Source organism: Dasypus novemcinctus, chromosome 23 (assembly GCF_030445035.2).
Source record: "Dasypus novemcinctus isolate mDasNov1 chromosome 23, mDasNov1.1.hap2, whole genome shotgun sequence".
In the NCBI taxonomy this organism is placed as follows: domain Eukaryota; kingdom Metazoa; phylum Chordata; class Mammalia; order Cingulata; family Dasypodidae; genus Dasypus; species Dasypus novemcinctus.
In genome coordinates this window covers 10,976,680-10,995,072 of record NC_080695.1, presented here as the reverse complement: position 1 = coordinate 10,995,072, position 18,393 = coordinate 10,976,680, and positions in this window count along the sequence as shown.

Genomic DNA, 18,393 nt, shown 5'->3' with positions numbered 1-18,393 from the left:
TTAAAAAAAAAAATATTCTAAGGGTGATACGTGAACTGGCCCGCCGGTCACCTTCAGGTGGGAGTGACGAGAGATCAAGAAACCCACGGTCACGGTTATTCTCCAAGGTTATTAAGGGATTAGTCAGAACTAATCTTAGCTGGTTGATGCGCTAACTCACTAAGGAGCTGTGGGGCAGGTTACCGGGATCTGCAAGAAACCATCTTCCTGTGACGTGCTGCCACCTCCGTGGAGCTCAGCTCCAGAAAGGAGCTTCCCCGGTGAAGCACTTCGAATCTCGGAAGCACCTGGGGGCTGGGGTAGGGGAGTCTCTGGAGAAACACTCGCTCTCCGTTAGTGGGCTGGGCTGGTTTTCGGGGCAGGAAGACAATTTCTGCAGCGCGATTGCAGGGGAGGTGCAGGGGCAGCAGCGTGGAGTGGGGGTGGCAGTGGGCGAGGCAGTTCCAGAGAGAAACCAAAAGCCGGCAGCCTTCTGGATCCTTGGACAGACCCTTCAACCGCGCTTCCTCTGCAACTGTTTCGTGCCCTGGAAAACTGGGAAGTTTTAAGATAACTGGACCTTCCCCAGCTGGACCTTAAGCCCCTGGTATTGCAATTAAGACAAAACACAAAAGTTGTGCTTGTGGCAGTTTTCTGATGGGCAAGACCTGTGAGTCTAGAGTGACTGATGGCTCCCGGGCTGGTGCCCGCTGGATGGACTGGTGAGAAGCTGCAGGGACGCTTAGCTGCAGAGCCCGCATCCACTCGAGGCCCTGCTTGATGTTTAAAAAAATTTCTGTGGGAACATATACATACCGTGACATTTCCCATTTTAATCATTCGTATGTGTACAATGCAGTGGCATTGTGCTGCCACCACACCATCCATTTCTAAACAATCTTTGTCATTGCAAACCCTGACCCTGTTCAACAATTACTGTGCATTCCCTCGCCCAGCCTCTGGCAGCCTCGAATCTACTTCGTGTGAATTTGCTTATTCTAGGTATTTCGAAGAGGTGGAATCAGACACTTGTCCTTTTGTGTCTGGTTCGTTTCATTGAGTGTGTTTTCCACGCTCGTCCGTGTTGTAGTGTGGGTCAGCACGTCACCCCTTTTCATGACTGAACAACAGTCCATTGTACGGATGGACCACATTCTGTGTATCCAGTCCTTCTGCTGACGGACACTCAGGCTGCCTCTGGCTCTCAGCTCCTGGGAATAAGGCGACAATGAACACTGGTGTACACGTTTCTGTCCAAGTCCCTCCTTTCAATTTTTTGGATACCTAGGAATGGGATGGCTGGGTCACGTGGTGATTCTACGTGTATCTTTCTGAGGAAACACCAGGCCATGTGGTGATTCTGTGTGTAACTTTCTGAGGAAATGCAGGGTCATGTGGTGATTCTGCTTGTCACTTTCTGAGGAAAAGCCAGGTCATGTGGTGATTTCTATGTGTGACTTTCTGAGGAAACGTGGGATCATGGGATGATTCTGCATGTAACTTTCCGAGGAAATGCCAGGTCAGGTGATTCTACGTGTAACTTTCTGAGGAAACGCCGGTTCACGTGGTGATTCTGCGTGTAACTTTCTGAGGAACCGCAGCACAACTTTAGACCATGCTTTTAAGGCAGGGTTCTTAACAAGGGGTCCGTGAGCTTGCATTGAAATTCAGAAAAACATTATTCTTGTGGGGACGTGTTGGTGCGGGTGTAATAAATCCTTACATAATACACAGTAGAGTGTGGACTTAGCAAGGGATCCGTGGTTCTCACTTGACTGGCAGATGGGTCTGTGGAGCAAAAAAGGTTCAGAACCTGCGTTTTAAGGGAGCGTGAACCGAGAGACCGTGGACCTGAGCTCAGGGGATGCGTCTCTCCACAGCTCCCTTCTGTCTTTGGCGGGACGCTCTGCACAGGGAAGTCCCTGGGAAGTCCAGCTCGAGGAGGCCATTGGGGCATCTCGCTGGGCACAGAGGGTGGCTCTGGTTATCCGGATCAGGCCACCGCAGGGATTGCCTGGCTCTGATTTAAACAGCGAGTTCAAGTCTTTAGCAGGGGAGAGGGCGTTGGGGGGAGGCTGGTCTATGCCAGATGCTTTGTTTGAGCTCAGGGAGGCCCACCAAGGAAACAGTCACCACCTTCCTCCTGGACGCTGGGCTGCACCAAATCGAAATCATGGTTTCATTTATTCATTGATTCCGCAGATACCTATTGGGTGCCTGTGACGTGACAGGCTGTGTTCTAGGTGCGGGGGGGCGGTGCCGGACAAGACACCCTCCCTCCCCTCACGGGGCTCATGATGTCTTGTGGGAAAGACAGAAAGTCGGTACATGCATGATGGGACTTCCTGTGGGGACGAGGCCAACGCAGGCTGTTCAGTGTGGCACAGACCAGAGCGCGGTAAGGACACCTGCTTCCTAGAACTGCGGGTGATAGAGGAAAGGCACGCCGGCTGGCATTCAGTGGGCGCCAAATAAATGATGTGCTCGTGCGGTGCAGCGCCGGGCCGGGGCGGTGGCGGCCCTGGGGAGCTGTCCGTTCAGCACCGCCGGCCCTCGGCTCGCTGCTCTCTCCCTTCCCTGGAGACCCGCGCAGGGCCAGCGAGGGCACTGTTTGTCTCCAGCCGCAGCGAGTGGCAGCGCGGGCAGCTGGTCAGCCCACCCCCCCGGGGTCGTCCCAGCTCCCAGCCCTCTCCAGCCCGTCAACCCGAGCCCTCGTGACTTCGTTTCCGGGGCTTCCGGAACAAAGTACCACAAATTTGGTGGTTTGAAACCACAGACCTTTATTGTCTCCCGGTTCTGGAGGCCAGAAGTCCAAACTCAAGGTGTGGACGCGGCGGCACCCCCGGACTCCCGAGGGGAGGCTGCTCGCCGGCCTCCTCCAGCTTCTCTGGCGGCGGCTGTCCTTGGCGCTCCTTGGCTGTGGCCGCGGCGCTCCGGTCTCTGCCTCCACCTTCTCATGGCCGTCTTCACTGTGTCCGGCTTTCCCTCTTCCTATGAGGACATCAGTCATGTTGTATTCAGGGCCACGCTGCTCCAGCATGACCCCACATTAACTAATTCCACTTGCAGTGACTCTCTTCCCAAATAATGCCACGGTCTCAGGTGCCAGGGGCTGGCACTTCATCATGTCTTTTGGGGGCAACACAACTCAACCCATAATACCCTGTGGATGAGCAGGGGGCCCTGCTGCAGGTCCTGCATGTTTGTTTTCCCCTCCCTATAGAGACTGCAAGCTGCTTGGGGTGGGGGCAGGCTCGTGTGTCCCCCGAGAGGTGAGCATCGTCTGGGATGGTGGCCGTGCCAGACTTGCTGCCGATGGGGAACCTACAGTCGATTCATTGGTTCATCGATTCATTCAGAAACCTTGTTGAGAGCCAGGTCCCTGGGGAACAAATACAAATCCGATGCAGAGCTCGCTCCCTGGAAGTTCACAGTCAAGGGGGGTCTCAGACCCCTAACTAAGCCATGTGAGCAAATCCGTGATTGACAAGGTGATGGTGTGCTGGAGCACACTGGGTGGGGAAGGACTGAGGGAGATTTCAGGGCTCTTCCAGTTGTAGGTCACAGGAGCCCAACTGCACTGGCTTAGAGCAAAAAGAAAAATGGAAGGAAGGAAGGAAAGAAGGAAGGGAGGGAGGCAAGAGAGAGGAAAGGAAGGAAGGAGGGAGGAGGAAAAGGGAGGGAGGAAAGAAGGAGAGTTGGAAGGAGGGAGGAAGGAGGGAAGGAAGGAAAAAGTAAGTTTGTTGGTGCCCAGAAGTGGAAGTCCAGGAGAAGCTGAGTTCAGCAATAGCTGGGTCCAGGGACTCAAAGAGGGCCAGCCCGTGTCCTTCCGTTGCTTGGCTCTGCTTTCCTCTGCGAGGCTGCATCCTCAGATTACCCAGGACTGTCCCTGAGCTGCTCCCAGCCCCTCTGGAAGGAGGATCCTTTTCCTTACAGGGTCACCCAGGTTCTGTAATTGAGCCTCGTTGTCCAGGCTCGTACCGGTCTCCAGGTCAAGGGGTGGAATTCACCGCGGGCCTGGTCTGGATCACATCAGGCACGACTTGGGGGTGGGGGTAAGCTCAGCCTCGACTAAAGCAAATGAAAAGAGAGGAGGGAATGGGCGGTGGCAAAAATGAACGTGGTGTGCTGTTACCAATGTGGGCGGGAGATGCGGGCAAAAACCACAGGGTCTGTCACGCAACAGGAGATGCCTGAGAGTTGGTGGCATTTGGTGGTCCTTCAGGATGAATAGGAGCCTTCCGAGGAAGCTGGTGGGGTCGGGGTGCAGGAAGGACTTTCCTGGGAGAGGGCAGAGCACGAGGAGACCATGGAGGTGTGATGGAGGGGGGAGCCCGGGGAGGCGAGGTGCCACCTGGGCGGTGGGGAGGATGCTGGGTCTTGCGTCAAGGGCCTGGTGAACACAGAGCAGCCCTCCATGCACCCCTGAGAGCTCTTCAGCTGGGTTGCCACCTGGGGTTCCCGGGAGCTGTGGTGGGTTTGGCTGCACTTTGAGGAGGGTGGGAGCAGACAGTGCTGCACGGGAGAGGTCAATTCTTGCCATTTCGGGTTATGTGGAAGGACATCATCCCCCTTACTCCTACGTACTGCACTGCACGTTTCTGCTTCTCAAATGGGATCAACATTAGCACTGATACAACATGATTACCTAATACAGAATCCATACTCAACTTTTACCAATTGTCCCAATAACTGTCCCAATTGTCACTTTAGGGCAGTTTCCCACGTACCAGGACCCAGTCTGGCTCATGCATTGTCCTGCTTCTTTTGGCTCTTTCATCCAGGACATGCCTCAGCTTGCCTTTGTCTTTTATGCCATTGACATTTTCGGAGTCCAGGCCAATTGCTTTGTAGAATCTCCTTCAGTTTGGGATTGTCTGATGCTATCTCATGATTAGATTTCAGCTCCGCATTTCTGGCAGAAGTGAGGCTGTGTCCTTCTTAGTACATTGTCCTGGGGGACACACCAGTGGCTGGTTTGTCCCGCTACTGATGTTAAATTAACCCTGACCTCCACCCACTGTGGGTCTTCTTTTTTCTTGGCTGACTGATTGGGAGACAACTTCCGGAAGAGGGCTCGGGAGCCCTGCCTGGGCGGCGAGGCCGCTCCCTCCTTCTCCACAAGCTGTCATCCCGCTGGCAAAGTGGGCCGTTGTTCCTTGTCCTCCTCGGCCCTTGAGGCGAGGCTGGTGTGAACGAGGAGCTGAATTTAAGTTTTACTTAATTTGAGTGAATTTAAATGTCAGTAGCCACGCGTGGCCATAGGTGGCACAGCCGTGGAGGCTTGATTACATTCAGGATGGACGTTTTTGGCAAGAAACCTCACGGCTGAGCCTCCTACCAGGGGGCCCGAGACGCGCGGCCTCCCGCCCCCAGCGGCGCTGAGCTGGGTGACAGGTCCTCCAGGCATTCCGTGGGCGTCGCCTCGACGTGGGTGCTCAGCGGCATCTCACCCCGAGGTGACCCTGATTATCGCTGCCTGAGTCCATTCTTTCACTGGGGTGGCAGGTGGGTGATTTTCCGGCGCTTCTTCCTGGAGAAGACCCTGGGCCACCCCCGACTCGTCCTCCAAACACCAAGGTGCTCGGACCTTCGCTGCCTCCGAGGTAGAGCCGAGGTTTCCTTTCTTTCACCCGAAGCCCCCGGAGGTGCCCCTTCGGCTCTTCGGATCGTGGACGTCCCAGGGTGGGCCGAGGGCTGTTTCGGGGCCTGGGACCCCGCTGGGGTGGTGTGTGTTGTGTGTCTTTCCGCCGCAGAAGACGGAGGCCTCTGGGGGCAGCCGCGTCGCTCAGGCACGGAAGCCGTCCCGCCTGGCGCGGGCTGACGACGGGGCCCCCGCTTGGCATGTCCCTGCTCCTTACCTGACGGCCGTGGTGGGCGAGAACCTGTGGGCCGGATTGGTCCAGGGGCCCTGTGGCGGCCGCCTGGCCTCTGGCTGGGGTGGGTGACGCCGCGGTGACGCTGGCCTGCGAGTCTGCTTGGCTCCTGCTTCGGGTTCTCTGGGGTTTACACGTGGTCGGTGGTACCTCTAGGTTTAACTCTTCGAGAATGCGGAGCCGTTTGGCCGCCCCGTTCTGCATTCGCACCGCGCGTAGGTCCAGCCTCCGAGTCTCCCATTAGCTCCTCCTGGCGATCGAGCCTTCTGGAGGTAACGGTGTGCTGCCTGCTGCCCGGGGCTCTGATTGGAGCTGCTGACCTCACAGGAATAGCCTGGGCTGGGAGCTCTGGGCCTCGGGCCGGGGTCCCTGCCCTGCCATCCCCTGGGCTGGCCCACTCGCCAGCTGGGGCAGGCAAGGTGGAGGAGGCCCCCGTCCCTGTCGGGGCGCACCCGCCGCCTCACCCTCACTCACAGCTGTCAGCCGTCTCCAGGGATCCCCCCATCTGCTGTCTTCTGGGGTACAGTAGGGAGGAAGGGGTGATCTGGCTTTAGGGTTTGGGGAGCCTGGTGGTCCCATGGGAATGACACTTCCCGGGACCCCCGGGGCCCATGTGGTTGGTTCTGCCAGGCGCACAACTCCAGGGGGCGCCGTTCTCAGGGCGGGAGGTGGGCACCGGAGGCCTGCAACCCCCACCCATTATTCCGATGCCCAGAGCTCCTCCAGCCTCAGCCCTGGCCACACCAGGCCCAGCTCCCCCTTCCCGCTCGGCGCGCTGCCCTGGGATGTCCCCCGGCCCTTTCAGAAGTAGCCGCGTCCCAGGGCCTGTTGCCCACGCCCCCTCCCCACTTTGTTTCCCAAGGACGCAGCCAAGATGCTGGCTGCCATTCAGGGAGCCTGGAAGCCTTGAATGGACACAAAGAAGTTGCCCCGGGCAAAAGCTGGGGAGGGAGGGAGGCCGAGCGGTGGCCCCCGGGGCCAGCTCTGCCCTGGACTGCCCTTTGCTTCTGTGGGACAAACAGACGCCCTTTGTCTGGGAGCCTGGGCAGACCTCTTTCACCCTCTGTCTCAGGGATTTAGGGCGGCCGCCGCCAGGCACTGGCTGACGGGCTGGGGCAGCCGCAGCAGCTTCCCCTGGCCTGGCCTCGTGGTCCAGAGGGGCCTGTTCGGCTCTCCAGGGGGCTACAAGACCCCGCCTGGGACAGGCCAGAAGAAGGAAGGCAGCCGAGCTCTGAGGCTGGCCCTGGCTCCTGCCGGGTTGAAGGGGTGGGGTGAGGCGGGGAGGGCTGGCTGCGGGGGCTCCGCCCAGGCTTGGGAGGCTTCAGGAATGGGCAGGGTCAGCCCGTAGGCTCCTGGCCCCAGCGATGCCCCATCCAGCTGCCCCGGCTTCTCCCCGGCAGGGCTTAGAAAGCACCTTTGTGGACCCCATGCCAGGTCTACCCTAGCAGGAGCTGGGGACCATTCAGTGTCATCTTATTTTTACTAATTTTTAAAAAAGTTTCCATTTTAATTTGAAATTCCTTGAATACCATGTTTTAAGTTAAGCATCTTTCCATTTGTTTGTTGGACATTTGCATTTCTTTTTCCTGTGAATTATCTTATATCTTTTGCCCACTCTCTTTATCTTTTCATTATTGGTTTGCAGGAGCTCTTTATATGTTCTGGAAATGTCTTTTTTATTAGATGCTGCAAATATTTTCTTTCACTCTACACTTGTCTTTTAACTTTGTTTATGGTATCTTTTTAAAAAAAACTTTATTTTGAAATGCTTTCAAACTTATAGGGTGGTTATAAAAATAAGCAAACCCCACACAGAGAACTCCAACATACCTTCCTTGCCCTGTACCCAGATCAACCAATTTTAACATTTTGCCACAATTGCACTATCTATCTATCTATCATCCATCCATCCATCCATCCATCCATCCGTTTTCTGAACGCTTAGGTGTAGGTTGCGTAGATGACGCTCCTTGAACACTTAATACTGCACGTGCATTTCCTAGGAACGAGGATATTCCCTTAAGTGCAGCTATCACGTAAGAGATTTACCATCGATGTAAAACTTAGTCTGTTTTAGTTTCCTTGGCTGCTGAAGCAAATATGATAAAATGGTTCAGCTTAAACAGACGGGAGTTTATTTGCTCACTGTTGGAGGCTGAGGACACATCCAAATCAAGGCGATGCTCTCTTCCCGAAGACCGGCTGCCGGCGACTCTCGGCTCCTCTCCACGTGGCACGGTCCGCTCTCTGCTGGACTCCTCCTCTGGCCCACGGGCTCTCCTCAGCTGCAAGCCAGAACCTCCTGGCCAATTTTAAAAAGACCCGTGCTTGGGCTCTGCCCTTGGCAGTTCTCACGTCACTGTCTGGGTGTGGCCTGGGCATCAGGGTTTTTAATTTCCCCAGGTGATGCTGCTGCGTGGTGACATTTGCTCTGGTCCCGTTGTCCAGCCTGCTAGGTGGTGATGTAGCTGGGATTCTAGAAGGAGGGTAAGGTGGGCACAGCTCTCCCTGGTATACGGCTTAGCCTCTGGCTTGATTTGATTGATGAATTGATTGATTGATTTGTAATTTATTTTTGAAACAGCCTACATACAGATGTCACCCCCAGGGGACCTTTACGTCTAAATTTGGGTTTTGGTCTTCGAGGCAGTGTGACTAAGCAGGCACATGGCATTTCCAAACCTCGGTGAACCCCGCTGGAAGGTGGACGTGCAAAATACGTCTACCTTATGAGCAGGGCCCTCGGGGAAGAAGGCGTGAAAGTCCCGCACCGAACACCTGCTGCGCTGGGAAATGGCTGGGCAGGGATCCGGCTCATTGCTTTCCGGGAAAGCAGCCGAGCTTATTCCTTAGAAGGCCAGAGGTCCAGGTGGCGGTGGAAACAACTCCTGTTGCTAACAGTCAGCAGCCTTCCCATCGGAGCCTGTGGCCTGCTGTTTTCAAGTTTATTTGCTTAGAGTTGAGAAAAATTAGTTTCTAATGAATCTATAAATGTTCTTTCTATATCTGTGATTTTTTCCCATGTTTTTTGATGGTGATGACACTTAACATGAAATGTGCCATTTTAACCATTTTTAAGTGTACAATTCAGTGGCAGTCATGACAGTCACATTGTTGCGCTGCCATCACCAACTTCCATTTTTAAAAGGAAAGGTGTAGCAGTTTGATATAGTTATGAATTCCAAAAACAGATATCAGGTTATGTTTGTAAACTGGTTTGTACCTGGGTATGATTAAATTATGATCAGGGCTTTGATTGGGCCACGTCAGTAGGGCGTTGAGTTCCTGCCCTTTGGCGGGTGGGGACTCACAGATAAAAGGCATGGCTAAGGACAGAGTTGGAGGGTTTTTAATGTTGGAGTTTGATGCTGAAGTCTTAAGTTGGAGCCGCAGGAAGTAAGCACACAGAGGAGAGAGAAGCAAGCCCTGGGAAGAGAGGAACCCTGAGCCTGGAGAGAAGCAAGATCTGGGAAGGGAGGAACCCAGGAAGCCTGAACCCTTGCAGCTGTCGGCAGTCATCTTGCTCCAACATGTGAAAATAGACTTTGGGGAGGGAAGTAACTTATGCTCTATGGCCTGGTATCTGTAAGCCCCTACCCCAAATAAATACCCTTTACAAAAGCCAACAGGCTTCTGGTATCTTGCGTCAGAACCCCTTTGGCTGACTCATACAAAATGTTTCCCCCCAAACAGAATCTCTGTCCCCATCGAGAAGTCACTCGCCACCCCTGGAACATTCTGTCTGTGGGTTCCTGCGGCCCGATTTGGAAAGCATCCTCTTTCCTCACTTAAACACATGGCGGCATCTCGTCTGAGGTCCCGGATGTTTGTGTACCTACTGTGCGCTGGTCCTTCGCATGTCCCGTCCCATCCCGAGAGGCCTCGTGGCCCTCCTGGGGCGAGCTTCTGAGGCTGGACCATCCTGGGGTGATTTCCTGCCTCTCTTGCCGGCTGAGCACCTTAGGCAGGTTACTGGGTTTTTTTAGAGCCTCCGTTTCCCCAGCTCTAAAGATGGGGCTAATAAGGGAAGCTCTTGCAGGGCCCGTAGATTTACAGCCGTGATAAGAGTCATCGGTTAGGAGCTCGGTGCGTGCCAAGAACAGTGTGTGGATGAATGCAGCCTCGGGGGTGGGGTGGCATCACCCCCATTGCTCAGGTGACAAACCCAGGTCCAGAGAATTTTATGACTTGTGCGTTTCTTGACATGTGCTAGTTAGGGGTGGAGCCAGGATGTGAATCTAGGTTCTCTTGCCCCCAGAGCTCCTGATCTTCTTTATAAGCCAAGTACACTGTGCCATAGACGGGGGGTGGGCTCTGAGAGCACTGTGCCACAGATGGGGGGTGGGCTCTGAGAGCACCGGGCCATAGCAAAGGGGGAGCTCTGAGTGCACTGTGCCACAGATGGGGCGTGGGCTTTGAGAGCACTGTGCCATAGACGGGGGGTGGGCTCTGAGAGCACTGGGCCATAGCAAAGGGGGACTCTGAATGTACTGTGCCATAGACAATGAGAGGCTCTGAGTGCACTAGGCCATGGGCAAGGGGCGCTCTGAATGCACTGTGCAGTAGACGGGGGGGCTCTGAGTGCACTGTGCAGTAGACGGGGGTCTCTGAGTGCACTGTGCAGTAGACGGGGGGCTCTGAGTGCACTGTGCAGTAGATGGGGGGCTCTGAGTGCACTGTGCAGTAGATGAGGGGGGGAGCTCTGAGTGCACGAGGCCATAGACAAAGGGGCACAGCACACAATGGGGAAACTTGTTCCCAGTTGCTCAGTGACCATTATCGGCGTTCAGCGGTTAAAACAGGTAGTGTCTTCTGAGCTGAGTGCACTGTGCAGTAGACGAGGGGGGCTCTGAGTGCACTGTGCAGTAGACGGGGGGCTCTGAGTGCACTGTGCAGTAGACGAGGGGGGCTCTGAGTGCACTGTGCAGTAGATGAGGGGGGCTCTGAGTGCACTGTGCAGTAGATGAGGGGGGCTCTGAGTGCACTGTGCAGTAGACAGGGGGGCTCTGAGTGCACTGTGCAGTAGACGGGGGGGCTCTGAGTGCACTGTGCAGTAGACGAGGGGGGGCTCTGAGTGCACTGTGCAGTAGATGAGGGGGGCTCTGAGTGCACTGTGCAGTAGACAGGGGGGCTCTGAGTGCACTGTGCAGTAGACGGGGGGGCTCTGAGTGCACTGTGCAGTAGACGGGGGGGCTCTGAGTGCACTGTGCAGTAGACGAGGGGGGCTCTGAGTGCACTGTGCAGTAGACGGGGGGCTCTGAGTGCACTGTGCAGTAGACGGGGGGGCTTTGAGTGCACTGTGCAGTAGATGAGGGGGGGCTCTGAATGCACTGTGCAGTAGATGAGGGGGGCTCTGAGTGCACTGTGCAGTAGACAGGGTCTCTGAATGCACTGTGCAGTAGACGGGGGGCTCTGAGTGCACTGTGCAGTAGACGAGGGGGGGCTCTGAGTGCACTGTGCAGTAGACGAGGGGGGCTCTGAGTGCACTGTGCAGTAGACGGGGGGCTCTGAGTGCACTGTGCAGTAGACGGGGGGCTCTGAGTGCACTGTGCAGTAGATGGGGGGGCTCTGAATGCACTGTGCAGTAGACGGGGGGCTCTGAGTGCACTGTGTAGTAGACGGGGGGCTCTGAGTGCACTGTGCAGTAGATGGGGGGCTCTGAGTGCACTGTGCAGTAGACGGGGGGGCTCTGAGTGCACTGTGCAGTAGACGGGGGGGCTCTGAATGCACTGTGCAGTAGACGGGGGCTCTGAGTGCACTGTGCAGTAGACGAGGGGGGGCTCTGAATGCACTGTGCAGTAGACGGGGGGGCTCTGAGTGCACTGTGCAGTAGACGAGGGGGGCTCTGAGTGCACTGTGCAGTAGACGAGGGGGGGCTCTGAATGCACTGTGCAGTAGACGGGGGGGCTCTGAGTGCACTGTGCAGTAGACGAGGGGGGCTCTGAGTGCACTGTGCAGTAGACGAGGGGGGCTCTGAGTGCACTGTGCAGTAGACGAGGGGGGGCTCTGAGTGCACTGTGCAGTAGATGGGGGGGCTCTGAATGAACTGTGCAGTAGATGAGGGGGGGAGCTCTGAGTACACGAGGCCATAGACAAAGGGGCACAGCACACAATGGGGAAACTTGTTCCCAGTTGCTCAGTGACCATTATCGGCGTTCAGCGGTTAAAACAGGTAGTGTCTTCTGAGCTGGCCAGGTCTGCCTCCGGGGCTTCTTCCCACTTTCCTCCCCGCCGGTCCACAGCCTAGAAACCCGAGCACCTGCCTCTTGACTCTCTACGAAGGACCAAGGCAGCCTGTGCGGGGGTTCTGTGGCTACCCTGGCCATGACGCTGAGCCTCAGCAAAGCGTGGTTTATTTGAAGGAAACATCTGAAGGTGTTCTGCCGTTCATCTTGAAGGGGCAGGAGAAATAACTTCTGTCACTCAGCTTTCCACCTGTTTATCTGTGTATTGCCTTAGCTGTCTCCTAAGCCTCTCCCTCCGCTCTAGCTCCATATCCACCTACCTGTCCTTCATCCCACCCCCTCCATTCCCCTCCCTGCACCATCTCCCCACCCCCCCATCCCCAGCCTTCCCCCCATCCTGCCTCTACCTACCTGTTTACTTGTCTGTCAAGCTCTTGTCTTACCTACCCCCCACCTGCCATCCTTCTGGTGACACAGTCAATAGAGTGGAAAGGTATTGGAAGGCATGACTCTTGTCCTGTGGGTAATGGAGAGCCATTGAGAAATTTCTATCATGAAAGTTGAAAATAAGGTCCTATTACTTTCAACTTTTCATGATCAGTTAATTTTTTAAAAAAAATAGTAGGATTTTAAAAACCAAGGTATATCAATGATACCGTCAGGGAGTTACGGTTGTATTTTTGCACAAAGATTCCCGGCATCTGAGAAAGCGCTTTCTGCCTTTGGTGGGGAGAGAATCTAACTCCAGATATTTTCTTCCAACTCTTTCCTTTACTCGGGGCAGTCATATGTGGAGCTAGAAGCCAGGATTCCTGGGAATGAGAGAAAAGGGACGCTGGAGATGGCAGAGACGCTGGCATGGTGGAGTCCCAGAACCTGGGTTGCCATCCATTTACCTCCTTGTCGCCCTGTGCCCCTTCCCCAGCCCCCACTCCTGGCTATGAATCCCTTCCCAGCCCTGAGCACACCTCTGCCTTCCTGACCTCTGGCTTTTGCTGGCGCTGTGTGCCTTCCCGACGTTTCCTCCCCGCCCCCTCCTCTCCAGTGTGTACAAATGTCTGGCCTCTTGCAGGGGCGGCTCGCTCTGGAATCCCAGCCTTTCTTCTCGCCTGTTCACTTGGTAGCAGCTATGCTGTGGCACTGATGGGTCTTCTGTCATTCTAAAACTGTTTATTATACAAACATTCACACAGGGACCTTAAAAGAGGTTTTCCCAACTCTTCCTTTGGAAAAATTTCCAAATTACAGAAAGCTTGCAAAAAGAGGACAGTGACTGAGGGCTGTGCATGTGTTTACCAGTTACTAGCACTTGGCAACATTTGCTTTCTCCCTCTCCTTTTCGGGCCATTTGAGAGTACGTTGCAGAGCTTGTGACACCCGGTCTTTAAAAGCATCGGCGTGTGTGTCATCAGGAAGGCCCATTCTACGTGACCACGGCGTGAGGTTCAGCATCTGCCACCACACTGGGCTCTAACTGCAGTCCTTCTCAGCTTTCCTCAAGGCCCTTAAACTAATTCCTGAAAAAAAGTAACACCTTGCATCCTACCCTACACAACCGTTTCATTTTTGTGCACTTACGTCATCTTCTTTCCCATACACATATTTTGACTTTGTTGTAATCATAAGAAATTATATATGCTGTTATTTTTTGCTTAATAGTATGTGGTAAACATTTCCCATGTTAGTGTTAAAAACTTATTTTTATTTAACATGAATAAAATTTGAATACAATCTCATAAAAATTTAAGCAGATCAAGTGAAAGGCTCCTTTATCTCCCAACTAATACTGAAAATTAAAAATATTAGGGGAAGCCAAAGTCCTCTTTGATCAACACCCCCATAAACCCACCCATCTCCCTATTTTTATTCATTTATGTTCTTATAATTTTAGAGTGTTTTACATTTCATGGACCATACCGTATATATAATTGTTACTTGCTTATTTCATTTGATTTTATGTGATAACATCCTTGAACTGTATGCAGTTACACTTTCAGAAAACAAAACTTTTGGAATTAGTTATCAATGCAGAGGGAGTTGCAACCATTTGACAGACGGCACCCCCCCCAGCCCGTCCCGGTGATGGCATCTTACGTGCCTATAGAACAATAGCAAACCCGGAAGCTGGCTTGGGAACAAGCCACAGCCTGTGTGGATTTCTCCCGCTCTGGGTGCACTAATTTGTGTGTCTGTGTGGTCTTCATGTTTTATCGCGTTTAGATTTGTGAACCCCCATTATAATCCAGATCTACCACCATTTCATTAGCACAGAGATTCTTTGTGCCTGCCCCCCCGCCAGAGCCCTTCCCCACCCCTCTCCTCGCCCCTCACCCCTGGATACCGCTGAGCTGCTTTTCATTTCTGTATTTGATCATTGCAAGAATGTTGTGTAGATGGAATCAAGCAGAATGTCGTCTTTCCGATTGGCTCTCTTCCAGGAGGCACCATGCCCCCAGGTCCTTCCAAGGTCACAGCTGGAGGTACCAAGGTGTGTTTAACCCTTCAGCCACTGAGGGCCATTGGGTTTTCTCCTGTTTTCAGCGCTTGCAAATACAGGTGCTGTCCACATTTGCGCACAGGTTTTTGCATGGACTTACGTTTCTTCCCTGGGGGGTACACTCCAGGAGCGTTCTTGCTGGGTTTTATGGTGACTTTTGCTTTTAAAGAATCTGGAAAGCTCTTTTCAAGGGTGGCTCTGCCATTTTACATTCCCACCAGCCATGGATAAGTGAGCCGATTTCTCTGCATCCTGCCCAGCATTTGGTATTTCTTATTTTGGCCATTCCAGTAAGTGAATAGCGATAGCTCATCGTGGTTTTAATTTCCATGTCCCTAGCGGCTAACTGTGGTGAAAGCATTTTCAGGTGTAGTTGTACTCTAAATGGCTACATAATATTTCCTTGTGGATACCCCATGGTTTACTTAACTGACCTACCCTTAGGTTAATTCCCATTACTGCTTTTTGTCCGGCTCTGTCTTAATCTCTGGCTGGTATAGAACCTTGTGCTTTTAATGGACCTCACCTGGTGCTTTTCCATCTTGGCCACCCATAGCAGTCACCTGGGGAACTTTGGAAGTACTGATGCCAGGGTCCCAGCCCCCTAAATAGGGGGTACAGCCTGGGTATTGACATGTTTAGAAGCGTCCAGGTGATTCTCAGAAGCACATTTTTATTAAAATTATGGATCTAAGAATCTCTGATTCCCTATCATTTCCATTTTCTTTGTTAGAATGTCTCTTTTCTGGGTCTCCCGAGTTCCTCTATAGCCCTCTTAGCCTTGTCTTCCAAGAACGATCCCGTCTAGGACCGATGGTACCTTCTTCACCGAGACGCCGTGAGCTCTTCGCGAAGTGCCCGGATGAATCAAGCACAATTAAGAAATCGAGCCCCGAGCCCTCTGGGGGGCTCTGCTGGGTGCAGTGAAGGGGATGGTTGTTTTCTGAGACCTGCTCTGTGTCCGGGCCCTGGGTGGGCTCTTGAGCCATGTTAGCTCATTGCGCCTGCGGGCCAGGTAGTATCACTACCTTTCACAGGCAAGGAAGCCAGGCCCAGAGAGGTTAAGTCGTTTCCTCCCGATCACACAGCTGCCAAGTGACAGCGCAGGGAGATTTCAGCCGGCTGTGTCTAGCTCCAAAGCCTGCGCTCCCTCCAGCTCAGGATGGGAATCAATTCCGAGTTCTGAGGCCTTGTCCCCCTGCCAGTGGGCTGGCTCCGCTCGGGAGTCCCCCTTGCTGAGTTGCTGTCCCTGCCCCCATCAAAAGCAGTGCCCGCCTGTCACCTAAGCAGCAGGGCCTGGGTACAGAACGGGGCTCTGTTCTCCAGAGCTGAGGGAGAGAAGCCCACTTCCTTCCTTTAGAAATTTCAATTCTTTAACAAGAAAGTTCCCACAGTCATGAACGCTGCCTGCCTGCCAGCTCTGTCCTAAAACATTCTGAATTCAGTCTGTGTGTTTCACCCTTTAAAAACGAATGCCTTGTTTGCACACTTGAAACGGTTAATTTTATGTTATTTGAATTCCACCTCAAGAATAAATTAAAAAAGCAAATAATCAAATAACTTTCATTGTTCCTCAGTTGGGGAAAGTGTAAATAACTGAGGAACACCATACAATAGAATGCTACTCACCAATAAAAAGGAAAAACTACTGATACTTGCAAGGACATGCCTGACTCTCAAATGCAGTATGCCAAGTGAAAGAACCGGATTCAAGCAGTGACCTGAAAAAACAAACAAAAGAAACACGTGCAAAAACACTAAAATAAATAAATAGGCTCCCTGCCAAGTGATTCCATTTATTTGGTCTTCTGGAAGAGGCAGAGCTACAGGGGAAGAGCAGAGAAGAGAGACTACCAGGTCTGGGGGGGGGGGGATTGGGTACAAAGGGGTGGGAGGGCCTTACTAGGGGGACGATGAACCTGTCATTTATCTTGATTGTTTTGGTGGTTACACCGTCCAATGCATTTGCCAAAACTCACAGACACTGTACAGCAAAAAATAAAAACAAATTTTACTGTGTGTGTGTTTCAGAATAAACTTAAAAATGCCTGAGTAGAGACTGGTGGAAAAAAAACCAGGCCACAAGGGATTAAAGGCAAAAGCGCATGATTCCTTAGGGCTGTGGGAACTCTCTTTCAGGCCATTTCTCCGTGCCCCTCCCTTGTCCCCTTTTCCTCTGCCCGCCTCGTTCTCTCCCGCAGTCGATAGCTGCAGCGCTGGCGTGGAACAAGGAAAGTTTTGTGGAGCCCAGAAACAAATGCGTTCGCCCCTGGGTCCCCACGGCAACTGTGACATCACTCTTGACCCTCTCAGCTGTCCCTGGCTCGGGAAGGAGGGCTGTTGGGTCAAGGAGCAGAGCAAGCGGGATGGTCAGGGCACGGGGGGAGGAGGGCACCCCTCGGCAGGAGGCTTGGGAGCTGGAGCCCCCCGCGGGGCAGGCCTTCGATGGCGCGGCGGCCCAGTGGGCAGGTGTGCAAGTTGGCACCACCTCCTTGGGGCAGAGTCTCTCCGGTTTGGAGTGTGTGCCCCTGTCGCCCCAGGCGGCGGCCTTTAGGAACTTACCACCTGGATGCACTCGGCCCGGGGCGCCGAGAGAGAAGCCCGAGGCTGGGCTTGCGCAGCGCGGGGTGGGGTGGGGAAGTGGGGAAGTGGGGAGGCCGGGGCTGCGGGCCCCGGGGCGAGGGGCAGCGTCCTGCGGGGAGGGAGCTGAGGGCCGCAGAGGTGGACGACCCCAGCTGGGTGACAAGCCTAGGAGGTGCAAGAGCCTGCCCGGGCTGGCCTGGAGAGCGCTGGGGGGTGCCCAGGCTCGGCCTCCGCCCCGCTGGGGGCTGGTGGCGGCGCAGGGCGGGGAGGGGCGCGCGCGGTCCAGGGCGCGCGCTTCTTTCTGTCATGCTGGAAATACTTTCCGTGAGCTACTGTGTCTTTTGCTGGGAAGAACTGGTTCAAAAGAAATTCGAAGAGAAAATTGAGAGGGAAGAGTGGGGAGAACATGAGGGGAGGAGGGAAGGAGGGCAAGAGGGAGGGAAGGAAGGAAAGAGAAGGAGAGAGGGAAGGAGGAGGGAGGGGGAGAGGACGAGGAGAGAGGGAAGGAGGGAGGGACGGAAGGAGGAAGGAGGAAGGAGGGTGAGTGGGTGGATGGAAGGAAAGAAGGAAGGATAGAGTGGGCAAGGGAGAAAGGAGTAGGGCAGGAGGGACATGGAGGGGGGGGAGGGGAGGGAGGGCTACCCAGTCTCTTTGGAGGCGTCGCCCTGGGACTTCCTCGTGACCTCTTCGCCGGTTGTCCTCAGTGGTGATGCCCAGGGGAAAGGCGCTTGCCCAGCCCTGCCCTCCCTGGCTGTGTGACCTTGGACAAGGCTGTTGACCTCTCTGAGCCTGAGCTTTCCCATCCAGAATGAGGCTATCGTGGGACCGCGGGTCTGCCTGCCCCCGGGGTTTCCGGGTGTCCCGGCTTCGTGGCCGCGTGCGTGGCCCTTCCTTGCACTCTGCGAAGCCGCTCTCTGCTGCTGACCCTCCACTTCTCAGCCACTGGGGCCGGGTGTTTGGCCTGCCCTGCCCGGGGCTCTCCGTGAGGGCCTGTTGCGCTTCCACGTTTCCGACATGGTCAGGGTGGAGTGACCACTGGATGTCCCCGAGAGCAGGTGGCGGGAGTGGGGAGCCCCGGAGCCGAGGGGCCGGCATTGGAAGTCAGACCCCGGGGGTGCGGGGCAGGGCGCGTGCCAGCGCCTGGCAGCCCCGCCTCTCCGGCCCCACCCGCCCTCTGTCCTTGTCCCTCTGGCCCCGGTGCTGGCAGTGTGCGCTCCGCTCCTGCCTCCTCTGCTCGTTGATTCCCTCCGCGTGCGTTCGCAGGGGGCCTGCT